The sequence below is a fragment of the Rhinatrema bivittatum genome, chromosome 3 (genome assembly GCF_901001135.1).
Source record: "Rhinatrema bivittatum chromosome 3, aRhiBiv1.1, whole genome shotgun sequence".
Lineage (NCBI taxonomy): Eukaryota > Metazoa > Chordata > Amphibia > Gymnophiona > Rhinatrematidae > Rhinatrema > Rhinatrema bivittatum.
The window spans coordinates 281037522-281051726 of record NC_042617.1 but is presented as its reverse complement, the minus strand read 5'-3'; the positions used below and the strand labels follow the sequence as shown (position 1 = coordinate 281051726).

Below are 14205 nucleotides of genomic sequence, written 5' to 3'. Positions count from 1 at the left end.
GGGAGCTCCCAACGCTTCACTCCCTATAGGAGTTGCTACCAGGCACCTCGTCCTCAGGCCAGGAACCAGTCCTTTCGGACCAAGCAGCATAAGAGGGGAGCTGGCTCGGGTTCAGGTCCCGGCCGCGCCTTCCAATTAGAATCAGCCGATCCATCCGGGGGACGGAGCCATAGGGGGCAGGTTTAACCCTTTTCTACCCCAGATGGGTCGAGATTACGTCGGACCAGTGGGTCCTCGCCATCATCCGAGAGGGGTATTATCTGGACTTCCATCACATCCCTCCAGACAGGTTTGTGGAATCCCCGTGTCCAATCCACAAGAAGGTAGCATTGGAAGCTACCCTGGCGAGGCTCCTGTCCTTGAAAGCCATAATCCCAGTACCTGCATGGGAAATGGATTCTGGGCATTATTCCATTTATTTCATGGTACCCAAGAAAGAGGGCACTTTCCGGTCCGTATTGGACCTCCAGTCAGTCAACCGATACTTAAGGGTCCCGAGATTTCGCAAGGAAACTCTGCGCTCAGTCAAGACCACAGTACAGCCAGGGGAGTTCCTCACGGCCTTAGACTTATCAGAAGCCTACCTGCATATCCCGATCCATCAGGATCATCAGCGCTACCTACGCTTCAAGGTTCTGGGACGACACTTCCAATTCCGGGCTTTGCCCTTCAGGTTAGCCACGACGCCGCGGACCTTCACCAAGGTGATCGTAGTGGTAGCAGCGGCGCTCAGACGGGAAGGAATCCTTGTCCATCCCTACCTAGACGATTGGCTGATCAGGGCGAAATCACGAGAGGAGAGCCATCGGGTAACCAACCGAGTGATCGCTCTTCTGGAAAGCCTGGGATGGGTAGTCAACCTAAACAAGAGTTGCCTACAGCCTTCCCAATCACTGGAATACCTGGGAGTCCAGTTCGGCACCCAGGCAGACAAAGTCAGTCTCACTGCCAAGAGAAGCTTAAAACTCCAGACGCGTCTACGGTCCTTGATGGGAGCCAGTCGGCCCATAGCTTGGGATTATCTGCAGGTTCTCAGTCTCATGGCATCCACCCTGGAAGTGGTACCCTGGGCAAGGGCCCATATGAGACCTCTACAACGCTCCCTGCTCTCTCGAGGGAGCCCCCGCTTCCGGAATTACTCCGTGCATCTACCTCTACCAGCCAGAGTGTGGACCCAGCTTCGGTGGTGGTTGCAGTCCAACCACACGAGCAGGGGGTCGAAGATGTCCTCCCCCACGTGGATTCTGCTCACCACAGATGCCAGCCTGAGCGGATGGGGAGCACACTGCGAAGAACTCACCGCCCAAGGGCGGTGGAACAGAGAAGAGTCAGGGTGGAACATCAACCGTCTAAAAGCACGGGCAGTCCGGTTAGCCTGCCTGCAATTTGCTCACAGACTGCGGAACAGGGCAGTCAGAGTGATGTCCGACAACGCCACCACGGTGGCATACATCAACCGTCAGGGCGGAACCAGAAGCCGACAGGTGTCCCTAGAGATAGCCCCGCTGATGGCTTGGGCAGAGGCGAATCTCCAGGACATCTCCGCCGTCCACATTGCCGGAAGGGACAACACCGCGGCAGACTTCCTCAGCAGGGAAAGCCTAAATCCGGGAGAATGGCAGCTGTCCCCCACAGCCTTCCAGATGATTGTGAATCAGTGGGGGATTCCGGACATGGACCTACTAGCGGACAGGTCCAATGCTCAAGTACCCAGATACTTCAGCCTCAAGCGAGATCCGTTCTCTCACGGGATCGATGCCCTGGTTCAGCCATGGCCTTCAGGGACTCTGCTATACGCCTTTCCTCCGTGGCCCCTGCTGGGCGCCCTTATACACAAGATTCAGAATCACAAGGGCCTAGTTCTTCTAGTGGCACCAGACTGGCCAAGAAGACCCTGGTACGCGGACATGAGAAGACTACTGGCAGGGGAGCCCCTTCCCCTGCCTCCTCTCAGGGACCTGCTACGTCAGGGTCCCATCCTCCACGAGGATCTGGCTCAATTCTCTCTTATGGTCTGGCCATTGAGAGGGCTAGGCTGAAGAAAAGAGGTTACTCTGAGTCTGTGATAGATACACTCCTCCGAGCTCGCAAGTTTTCCACATCCCTCACCTACGTAAGGATCTGGAGAGTATTTGAAGCCTGGTGCAACACTCACGGCACCAATCCACATGCGACCACAATCCCTATTGTTTTGGATTTCCTGCAGGATGGGCTTCAGAAGGGTCTCTCCCTCAGTTCCATCAAGGTCCAAGTGGCTGCGCTGTCTTGCTACGGTCCCCGGAGGGATGGCAAGACTATTGCCATGCACCCAGATGTTTCCCGCTTCCTGAAAGGAGTCAAACACATTCGTCCGCCACTGAAGTGGCCAGTGCCCCTGTGGAACCTCAACATAGTTTTGGATTTCCTCACGGGATCCACCTTCAGACCCCTTCGGGGCCTGTCTCTCCGTTCTCTAACTTTGAAGTTGGTGTTCCTGCTGGCAGTGTGTTCAGCACGCCGCATTTCGGAACTACAAGCGCTGTCCTGCCGTGATCCCTTTCTCAGAATCACTCCAGAGGCTATCCATCTTCGCACGGTTCCCTCCTTCTTGCCTAAGGTGGTCTCACAATTTCACCTCAACCAAACCATATCCTTGCCAACCACGGCGGGTTTGAAGAAATCAGAAGAAGGGCGTTTGCTACGCCATCTCGACATCGGCAGATTGCTGCCCAGATATCTGGAAATGACAGAAGCAGTACGAAAGACGGACCATCTGTTCGTCCTTCACAGCGGGAAGAAACAAGGAGAAGCGGCCTCACGGCCCACCATCGCCCGCTGGATCAAAGAAGTTATCAGAGCGGCCTACGTAGAGGCCGGGAAGTCACCGCCTCTACAAGTCAAGGCTCTTTCTACCAGAACCCAAGCAGCATCTTGGGCAGAATCTAGGATGCTGTCGCCCGCAGAAATATGTAAAGCGGCGACATGGTCCTCCCTCCATACCTTTTCCAGATTTTACCGTCTGGATGTCCAGGCCAGGGAGGACACAGCATTTGCGAGGGCGGTCCTACGCGGTCCACAGGCAGCCTCTCACCCACTTCGGGAGTAGCTTTTGTACATCCCACTTGTTCTGAGTCCATCTGGCTACACGCTAGGAAATGTTTGTTCCCTTTTTGTTCCCTTCCCCCCGGCGAGCCTGATCTGCGATCGCACAGACAGCATCACAGCACAACAGCTAAGTCCCTCCCTCCAGACTTACCATCCAATCGGGGAGACGAGAGGGATTTTAAATTTCACCTCTCTCTGGCGCCGCTGACAATAACAACCTGAGGCCGCCGCTGCTGCTGACGCTACCGCTACCGCTTCTGCTGCCGCTGCAAGAGGAAGGCCTGCGCGATCGGCGCCCAGACCCGTCGGGGTAAGGCCTTTTTGTTCCCTTCCCCCCGGCAAGCCTGATCTGCGATCGCACAGACAGCATCACAGCACAACAGCTAAGTCCCTCCCTCCAGACTTACCATCCAATCGGGGAGACGAGAGGGATTTTAAATTTCACCTCTCTCCGGCGCCGCTGACAATAACAACCTGAGGCCGCCGCTGCTGCTGACGCTACCGCTACCGCCTCTGCTGCCGCTGCAAGAGGAAGGCCTGCGCGATCGGCGCCCAGACCCGTCGGGGTAAGGCCTTTTTGTTCCCTTCCCCCCGGCGAGCCTGATCTGCGATCGCACAGACAGCATCACAGCACAACAGCTAAGTCCCTCCCTCCAGACTTACCATCCAATCGGGGAGACGAGAGGGATTTTAAATTTCACCTCTCTCCGGCGCCGCTGACAATAACAACCTGAGGCCGCCGCTGCTGCTGACGCTACCGCTTCTGCTGCCGCTGCAAGAGGAAGGCCTGCGCGATCGGCGCCCAGACCCGTCGGGGTAAGGCCTTTTTGTTCCCTTCCCCCCGGCGAGCCTGATCTGCGATCGCACAGACAGCATCACAGCACAACAGCTAAGTCCCTCCCTCCAGACTTACCATCCAATCGGGGAGACGAGAGGGATTTTAAATTTCACCTCTCTCCGGCGCCGCTGACAATAACAACCTGAGGCCGCCGCTGCTGCTGACGCTACCGCTTCTGCTGCCGCTGCAAGAGGAAGGCCTGCGCGATCGGCGCCCAGACCCGTCGGGGTAAGGCCTTTTTGTTCCCTTCCCCCCGGCGAGCCTGATCTGCGATCGCACAGACAGCATCACAGCACAACAGCTAAGTCCCTCCCTCCAGACTTACCATCCAATCGGGGAGACGAGAGGGATTTTAAATTTCACCTCTCTCCGGCGCCGCTGACAATAACAACCTGAGGCCGCCGCTGCTGCTGATGCTACCGCTACCGCTTCTGCTGCCGCTGCAAGAGGAAGGCCTGCGCGATCGGCGCCCAGACCCGTCGGGGTAAGGCCTTTTTGTTCCCTTCCCCCCGGCGAGCCTGATCTGCGATCGCACAGACAGCATCACAGCACAACAGCTAAGTCCCTCCCCTCCAGACTTACCATCCAATCGGGGAGACGAGAGGGATTTTAAATTTCACCTCTCTCCGGCGCCGCTGACAATAACAACCTGAGGCCGCCGCTGCTGCTGACGCTACCGCTTCTGCTGCCGCTGCAAGAGGAAGGCCTGCGCGATCGGCGCCCAGACCCGTCGGGGTAAGGCCTTTTTGTTCCCTTCCCCCCGGCGAGCCTGATCTGCGATCGCACAGACAGCATCACAGCACAACAGCTAAGTCCCTCCCTCCAGACTTACCATCCAATCGGGGAGACGAGAGGGATTTTAAATTTCACCTCTCTCCGGCGCCGCTGACAATAACAACCTGAGGCCGCCGCTGCTGCTGATGCTACCGCTACCGCTTCTGCTGCCGCTGCAAGAGGAAGGCCTGCGCGATCGGCGCCCAGACCCGTCGGGGTAAGGCCTTTTTGTTCCCTTCCCCCCGGCGAGCCTGATCTGCGATCGCACAGACAGCATCACAGCACAAACAGCTAAGTCCCCTCCCTCCAGACTTACCATCCAATCGGGGAGACGAGAGGGATTTTAAATTTCACCTCTCTCCGGCGCCGCTGACAATAACAACCTGAGGCCGCCGCTGCTGCTGACGCTACCGCTACCGCCTCTGCTGCCGCTGCAAGAGGAAGGCCTGCGCGATCGGCGCCCAGACCCGTCGGGGTAAGGCCTTTTTGTTCCCTTCCCCCCGGCGAGCCTGATCTGCGATCGCACAGACAGCATCACAGCACAACAGCTAAGTCCCTCCCTCCAGACTTACCATCCAATCGGGGAGACGAGAGGGATTTTAAATTTCACCTCTCTCCGGCGCCGCTGACAATAACAACCTGAGGCCGCCGCTGCTGCTGACGCTACCGCTACCGCCTCTGCTGCCGCTGCAAGAGGAAGGCCTGCGCGATCGGCGCCCAGACCGTCGGGGTAAGGCCTTTTTGTTCCCTTCCCCCCGGCGAGCCTGATCTGCGATCGCACAGACAGCATCACAGCACAACAGCTAAGTCCCTCCCTCCAGACTTACCATCCAATCGGGGAGACGAGAGGGATTTTAAATTTCACATCTCTCCGGCGTCGCGCGCCTTTGGCGCGCGACAAAGGGGCTTGCCCCTTTGTGCGCCCCTTCGTGCAGCCCCTGAGATCATACTCTTTTTCATTATCTGCTTAATTCTCCTTTCATACCTTGATTAGAATTCAGCATATCATCTTTAAATCTATAAATTACATTGGCAACAAGATTCAAGTCAGCTGATTCGTGTAAGGGAGACGAGAATAGATCCCAAGCTTTATTCATCAACAGGAAAACAAATTGAAATTGTAATCCAAAATCTCCACAAACCCTGGAACCTCAACAGATAGTGTTCCCTGATCCTAAAGCCAGCTTCGGGTCAATAATAAGCCAGTTTACTGGCCCTTGAATCTTCATCTTCTTTGGAGCACTCGAGTAAGCCTCTAATATTCTCTCTATACCACACAAACAGATCAACATGCTTCTTGGTTTCCCTATCCCTATACATCACCATGTTTGCCATGGCGAATACTCCATACCAATCATCAAGAATCAACGTAAACATCAAACTAAGCCTCTCCCACAACACTACAACCGTCATCAAAGGCTAATTCCAATAATGATTTCACCAATCACACAATTCCTCGGCCTTTCTCTGTTATCTCTTACTCTATTCAATGCTCAATCACTTTCAAAAAAAACTCATATCTTAAACGACTACCTTACTGAAGTAAACCCAGATATCTGTGCAATCACAGAAACGTGGTTTAAACCTTCAGATTTAGCTCTGTTAAATCAACTACCAACTCAGCTTTATGATTTTTTCTCCATACCTAGAACCAAAAGAAAGGGAGGAGGTCTGCTTCTCACAGCCAAGAAAGGTCTAAGAATATCTTTACAACATTCATATACCACATCAAAATTAGAGCTCTCTTTCTTTAAATCTGATCATTTACAAATTGGCCTAATCTACGCTCCACCAGGATCTTTAGATTCTGACCCTTCACCAGTCATTGAACTCTCTGCCAAATACTTCAACCCAGACAAACCTGCCATCTTACTGGGTGATTTCAACTTACATGTCGATGCTTCACCACAATCCCCAAATTGTGTTACCCTACTCTCGGCTCTCAACTACATGGGCTTCACACAAATTATAAAAGCCCCTACCCACAAAGCAGGTCACACTTTAGACCTTATTTTCATTAATCAGTGCATCTCAAACACAAATACAATCACATGTTCACCTGTCCCTTGGTCGGACCATCAAATCATCAACACGACCTTCAAGCTTTCACAACATCCTCCACTTTCATTCCCAAAAAACACTATTCAATTCAGGAAACCTTGTTCTACAGACCTTCTCATCAATCAGTTCACTAATGAATTATTACATCTCGATCTCTCCAACGCATCTACAGCCACCACCTCATGGTGCAACATCACCAAAAAGATCGCAGACATTACCTGCCCTTCCATCACAAAAGTAGTACAACCTTCGCCAGACAACAGGAAACCCTGGTTCACCCCAGAACTGAAGCTGCTTAAACAAGAGCTAAGAAATAAAGAACACACTTGGAGGAGAAACCCATCCCCCACAACATTAGCTATTTATAAAACCTCCCTCAATGCTTATAGGATCACCATACTGAGAACAAAGAGAGATTTTTTCTCAAAAAAAATACATCATTTCATATTTGATTCAAAAGCACTTTTCTCCTACGTTTCAGCTCTCACTAAACCATCACCTCCTACCATTCCTGATGATCAAGCATTCAACAAAGCATCAGAACTAGCAGAATACTTTAAGGATAAAATTGACAAACTGACTATCTCTTTCTCATCATCTTTTTCATATCCCCCTTTCCCTCACATTACCTCACCTCAACTAAATACAACGCTGGAAACTTTCGAGACCACTTCAGCACTTGAGATAGAAAACATACTTAAAAAAATGAAACCGTCATCTCATCCCTTAGACACAATTCCTACTAACCTTCTCATCGCAATAAGAAACTCCATATCAAAACCAATTGCAGACATCATTAACTGCTCTCTCTCCCAGGGTCTAGTTCCTGACCAACTTAAATTTGCCATTCTCAAACCTCTACTTAAAAAACCTAACCTTCCAACCACAGATCCAGCTAACTTCCGCCCAATAGCTAATCTGCCATTGATCGCCAAAATTATGGAAAAGATAGTCAATAAACAATTATCTGAATATTTGGAAGAAAACAACATTCTTGTATCTTCCCAGTATGGCTTTCGGAAATCGTTAAGCACTGAATCTCTCCTTATCTCTCTTACCGATTCTATTCTATCTAATATGGACAAAAAACAACCACATCTTTTGATACTACTAGATCTCTCTGCAGCCTTTGACACTGTCAACCATTCATCTCTATTAAAATGTCTGGCAGATATAGGCATTAAAGGAACAGTCTTCAGCTGGTTCAAATCCTTCCTAGCAAATAGACAATTCAAAGTAAAGATTAACAACAAAGAATCACAACCGATCCCTTCCAACCGGGGGGTCCCTCAGGGTTCCTCCCTTTCCCCTACCCTCTTCAACATTTACCTCTTACCTCTATGTCATCTACTTACTAAACTAAACCTAACTCACTATCTCTACGCGGATGACATCCAGATACTCATCCCAATCTCAGAATCCTTACAAAAAACCTTGGCTCACTGGAACAATTGTTTGCAACAGATCAATCATCTTCTCTCCAGCCTTTGCCTCATTCTTAACAACAACAAAACTGAGATCCTAATCATCAATCAAGACATCAACATCAAACTTCTAAACCCAGCTGACCTACTCAACTCATCCACTCCCATATTAAATCACTCACCACATGTTCGAGATCTAGGTATCATGCTAGACAATCAGCTCAATTTTAAAAAATTCATAAGCACAACCACCAAAGACTGTTTTTATAAGTTACAAGTCTTAAAAAAATTGAAGCCTCTTCTTTATTTCAACGATTTTCGGATGGTCCTACAAGCCATTATTCTATCAAAAGTCGACTATTGCAATTCGCTTCTCTTTGGCCTTCCATATTCATCCATCAAACCCCTCCAAATGCTACAGAACTCTGCAGCCAGAATCCTTACCAATACGAATAAAAGAGATCACATCACCCCCATTCTCAAGCTCCTCCACTGGCTGCCTATAAAGCAAAGGATCCTATATAAAGTACTCACCGTAATTCATAAATCCATTCACAATATCTCTCCTCTTCAATTATGTAACCAACTACGCCCTCACTCCTCCTCTAGACCCATCAGAGGAGCATATAAAGGCACACTCTATGTACCTTCAACAAAATCCTCGCATCATAAACGTGCCATATCTACAGCAGGCCCCATTCAATGGAATGCGCTCCCACCAGACATTCGGCTTGAGTTCTGCCACTCTTCATTCAAAAAATAAACTTAAAACCTGGCTCTTTAGCCAAGCTTTTCCAGGACCATGATCATCATTTTTTCCCCTCCAACCAGCAAGAACATATCTTCTTCACAAACCCCCATTTTCCATACCACTACCTACTTCGGTATCTAATCTCTTGCTGCAGGACACTTGAGACTTTCTCACTTATACGTTATAATTTTTATGCTCAATAAGACCTGTCAACTTAATTGTTTAAGTCTTTTTTTTTTTTTTTTTCTCCTTTATCTTTTGGTCATCAATGTTACAACGTTATTGTTAAATTTTGAACTTATGTACACTGTTCCAAGTTTCATAACCTTGTTCTATGTAATGCCTTTTGGCAATTTTCATGTTCTGTTTCAATGTAAACCGATGTGATCTTTATTTCATATAGGAACACCGGTATATAAAAATCTAAAAATAAATAAATAAATGTTGAGATTACTTACCTTATAATCTCGTTTTCCTTAGTGTAGACAGATGGACTCAGCATCCTGCCCGGCTGCCGGTATACATGCCGGTAGGCCATGTCATTTTCTTACATAAGAGCATCCCCTTTGCCAGGTGTCGACGCCTTCCAGTTAGGAATGCTGGCGGTCTCCAGCTACTATCAATCGGTCAGGGGAATCCTGTTTCACTAATTTATTGATCGTCAGTACGCATATATCCATAACAGCTTTTGCAAGGAAGATGACTGAATTGCTTCACTTCCTGTGGGGGTATATGTACCCGTGCTGACGTCAGATCCGTCTCCAACTGCTAGCACGAGCACACTATACCCACTTGTTCTGAGTCCATCTGTCTACACTAAGGAAAACGAGATTATCAGGTAAGTAATCTCAGCATTAATTTTGTTGTGTCCAAGAAAGAGGGATCCCTTCGTCCCATCCTGGATGTCAAAGGTGTCAATCGTCATCTACTGGTGATGCATTTTCACATGGAGACCTTGCGCTTGGTGATAATGGTCGGTGCAGTAAAGGGAATTTCTGATCTCTTTGGACCCTTCCGAAGTGTATCTTCACATTTCCATTCGACAAGAGCATCAACACTTTCTGCGGTTCGCAGTTCTGGGACACCATTATTAGTTTCGGTCACTGCTTTTTGGTCTGGCGACTGCTCCCAGGACCTTTTCCAAGGTAATGGTGGTAGTTGCGGCAGAATTGAGAAAGGATGGGATGACTGGCTGATTCGAGCCAAGTTGCTGGGAGAGAGCCGCCTGGTGACTCGTAAGGTGATCTCCCTGTTGCAGGAGCTCGGCTGAGTGGTGAACCTCACCAAGAGCAGTCTTCAGCCTGCTCAGTCATTGGATTTCCTTGGGGTTTGGTTCAACATGAAGCAGGGCAAGGTTTTCCTGCCAGAAGCTCGTATTCAGAAGTGATGGCACAGCTACGTCTATTGATGAAAATTCTGCGGCTGACTGTATGGTCCTACCTGCAGGTACTTGGTTTAATGGCGGCGACCCTGGAAGTGGTACCGTGGACAAGAGAGCATATGCGTCCTCTTCAGTGCTTCCTTATGTCTTAGTGGAACCAGCAGTCTCTGGACTATTTGGTTTGACTCCACCTGCTGATGGAGGACTCCTCCCAGTTGCGGTGGTGGCTACAGCCGGATCATCTAAGGAAGGGAATTTCCCTAGCGTCACTGGACTGGCTAATACTGACGACAGATGCTAGCCTCCATGGTTGGGGAGCTCACTGTCAGGAGCCGACAGCGCAAAGGTGGTGGAATGCAGAAGAGTCTCTCTGGAACATCAGTCTGGTTGGCATGTTTGCAGTTTGGCGACAGACTGTAGGGTCGAGTGGTCTGGATAAATACAGACAATGCAACAACAGTGACTTACATAAATCGGCAGGGAGGAACCAAGAGCCAACAAGTGTCGCAGGAGATAGATCAGCTTATAGAATCGGCTGAACTACATCTCCAGATCATCTCGGCCTCGAATTTAGCAGGAAAAGACATTGTAAGAGCAGACTTTCTCAGCAGGGAAAGTCTGGACCCAGGATAATGGGCGCTATGAAACAAGGCGTTTCAGCCAATTCTGGATTGCTGGGGTCTCCCATTTCTAGACCTACTGGCAACTTCTCACAATGTGAAAGTTCCGCAATTCTTCAGGTGCACGAGAGATCCAAAGTCATTGGGGGTCAATGCCTTGGTGCAGGAGGGGCTGAAAGACAAGTTGCTGTACTCCTTTCCTCTATGACCCATGTTGGTCAGATTAGTCTGAAGGATCGAGCGCCACAGAGGAATGGTGCTCTTGGTTGCTCCATATTGCCCCAGGAGAGACCGTAGTATGCGAATCTGTGCAGCTCCTGGCAGAATTGCTGCTTCGGCTTCTGGCGCACAGGGATCTGTTGCGGCAGGGTCCTATTCTTCATGAAGATTTGTCTCTATTTTGGCTTACAGTATGGCCCTTGAAAGGGCTCACTTGCTGAAACGTAGTTCCCAGATCAGTCCAGACTGTGGGTTATGCCTCCTTTCCAGCAGATGGAGACAGAGAAGAACTTGAAGAGCACGCCCTCTTAACCTGAAGTGCCACCTGCATCTCTTCAGTATTTCTCTGTCTCCAGCAGATGGAGGTGGAAAACCCTGTGGTCTTGCCCTTTTATTGGGGTTAAGGCAATCTCTTAAAAAAAAAAAAAAAAAAAAAAAGAGGATCAAGCAGGACAAAACATATCCTCCCAGGTGGTAGGCAGGTCCTAGTAGGACTATCCCCCCTAGTAGCAGGCTTAAGGAGCTGGGGTTGTTGGCTCCGTGAGGATCCTAAGAGGTAAGGCACCTGGGGGGAATACCAGTGGCCCAGTCCCTGCCTCCCCCCCACCCCCCTAGTGTCCCCGGCCCGTTGAAAGAAAAAAAAAAAAAAGTAAAGTACAGAAGCAGCCTGTCAGCCTTTTCTAAGTTTTGTGCTGTACGGCTGTTGTAGCTTTTTTCAATTCCAGTCTCCCGATGCCGTGTCCCACTTGTTGTGTGGCCTGTGGAGAGTCTGCTTCGTGCCTCTCTCGCACAGGCCTTTGCTCCTGCTGCCTCTCCGGAGGTGAAGGCAACTCAGATCGGGGACTGGAGTTTTCTTCTAAGGACCACATGGCACATAAAAGATCTGCTCCTCATGAGCATCTGGCCGTTCCGTTCCAGCTCAGTGTGGGAACGGCGGCCATTTTGAATACTTTAGTAGCACGGGCCAGCGCTGCGGGGGGAGGGGATCTCCCGCCCAATTTATCCCTGTCCCTGGCAGTCCGGAAGATCCTTTGGAACTGGACCAGGACTTGTCTGATGGCCAGCCCGATCCCCTGGTGGGGAAGGGGGCAGAGCAAATACTTTTTCTCTAGACTTTGTGCTTGTAATGCACAAAGCCTCTCTGGCCACCCAGGCTCAACAAACTGAACTTCGCTTTTGGGTCGCCCTGAGGGACCTCCCCAAAAGCTTCCTAAGCACCAGGACTCCCAGACCTCCCTTCGAATTGCGAAGCTGCAGGGCTCTTCCCTTGTGGATGGTGCTTCCCTTCCTGACGTGGCTGGCGCTAGGACTCCAGACCCACTCCCGGTTCCTGCTCCTGTTTCGGGGGCAGAACCAGAGGATGACCTGGGGAAACCGACTCACCTTGAAGGTGATGACCCGAAGATAGTCTATTCCACAGGGAGGAATTGGACCCTCTAATCCCTTGGGTCCTATCGGAACTCGTGGTAGAGCTCCCCAGGAAGTACCTCCCCCAGGACTCCGTCGACCTGGTTCTGGTGGGGTTGCAGGGTCCAGCGAAGACCTTTCCTTTTCATCCTATGGTTCAGGAGTTGATGACTTGAGTGTGGGATGTGCCTGAGGCTGGGCTGTGAGTGGATCGGGCTATGGATAAACTTTATCCTTTGCCCGAAGAGACCCTGAAGATGTTGAAGTTTCCTAAAGTGGATGCTTCAGTGTCAGCAGAGACTAAAAGGACTACTATTCCCATAGCTGGAGCAGTGGCCCTTAAGGACCTTCAAGATAGAAAGCTCAAAGTTCTCCTCAAGCGGATATTCGAAATTTCAGCACTAGGTATCCGAGCGGCTGTATGCAGTAGCTTCATGCTTCGAGCTAGCCTCCGCTGGGTGCAGCATTTGTTAACGTCCATAGTCCTTCCTCCAAAGGATTTGGCGGAAGCGGAGTGCCTGGAGGCGGCGGCTGCATACGGAGCTGATGCCCTGTACGATCTTCTAAGAACTTCTTCCCGGACTGTGGCGTCTGCAGTATCCACAAGGCGGTTCCTATGGCTCTGCAACTGGGCGGCAGATGTCTCATCCAAGGCCCAGTTAAGTGCTCTGCCAGTCAAGGGGAAGCTTCTCTTTGGTGAAGACTTGGAGCAGATGATTAGGTCCCTGGGGGAGAACAAACTGCCCGTGCGATTTCGGCGCTCAAGGCGTGACGTCACGACGCTTGACGTCACGGCATGTGACTGCCTTGAGCGCCGAAATCGCACGGGCGTACACAGGCGTGCATTCATTCACTGCCGGCGGGGGCTGCCGGAGGCCGCTTTCGCTGCCAGCTCCCTCCGCCTGGATGAATGCACGCCCGCTCACTCCCGCCGCCGCCTGGATCAAACAGGGCGCCCACCCGCCCACCGGCTCCTGCCGCCGCCTGGATCAAACGCGCGCCCACCCGCCCGCTGCCGCCTGGATCAAACGCGCACCCGCCTGCCGGCTCCCGCCGCCGCCTGGATCAAACGCCTGGATGAACGGGCGCCCACCCGCCCGCCGGCTCCCGCCGCCGCCTCGATGACCGCACGCCCGCCCGCCCGCCCGTGTGGAGATGGGGGATTCGGAAAGTGACAAGGTATTATATATATATATATATATATATATATATGTATATATAATGTAACAACTTTACGCTGCAAATGTTAGTATATATGGAAGTCGTCCATGGTGCAGTCCAGTACGTAGCTGTTCGAACACCACACTAACACCAGGTAGAGGGTAGGCGGTAAACGAACAGGTTAAGGACGCGGCAAAATAGCGGGTTACAAAGGAGATAATCGGAGCGCGCGTCACAGTATCGGAGGGGAATAGCTAATTCGTTCATTAAATAGCTAATTCGTTCATTTACATATCATATACATGCTGCGTGCGGAAAAGGTTACGAGTCAGTTTCAAGAAGCGCTAAGGACGCGTGAAACTGGAGACTGTATCGCAGGATCGCCTTACGCGTCCCAATTGTGCGCTCACAGCGAGTTAATCTCCAACCGCACCTTACAGTATCGAGCTGTAAGTGAGTGAGGGGATCCCGGGGGGGGGGAATTG

At 50.8% G+C, this 14205-nt stretch overlaps 1 protein-coding gene across 4 annotated transcripts in view; it reads left to right on the top strand.

Moving 5' to 3' along the window:
- BAZ2A (bromodomain adjacent to zinc finger domain 2A) overlaps positions 1-14205 on the top strand; it is a 248264-nt gene that overhangs the window by 55352 nt on the left and 178707 nt on the right. The window lies entirely within an intron of this gene.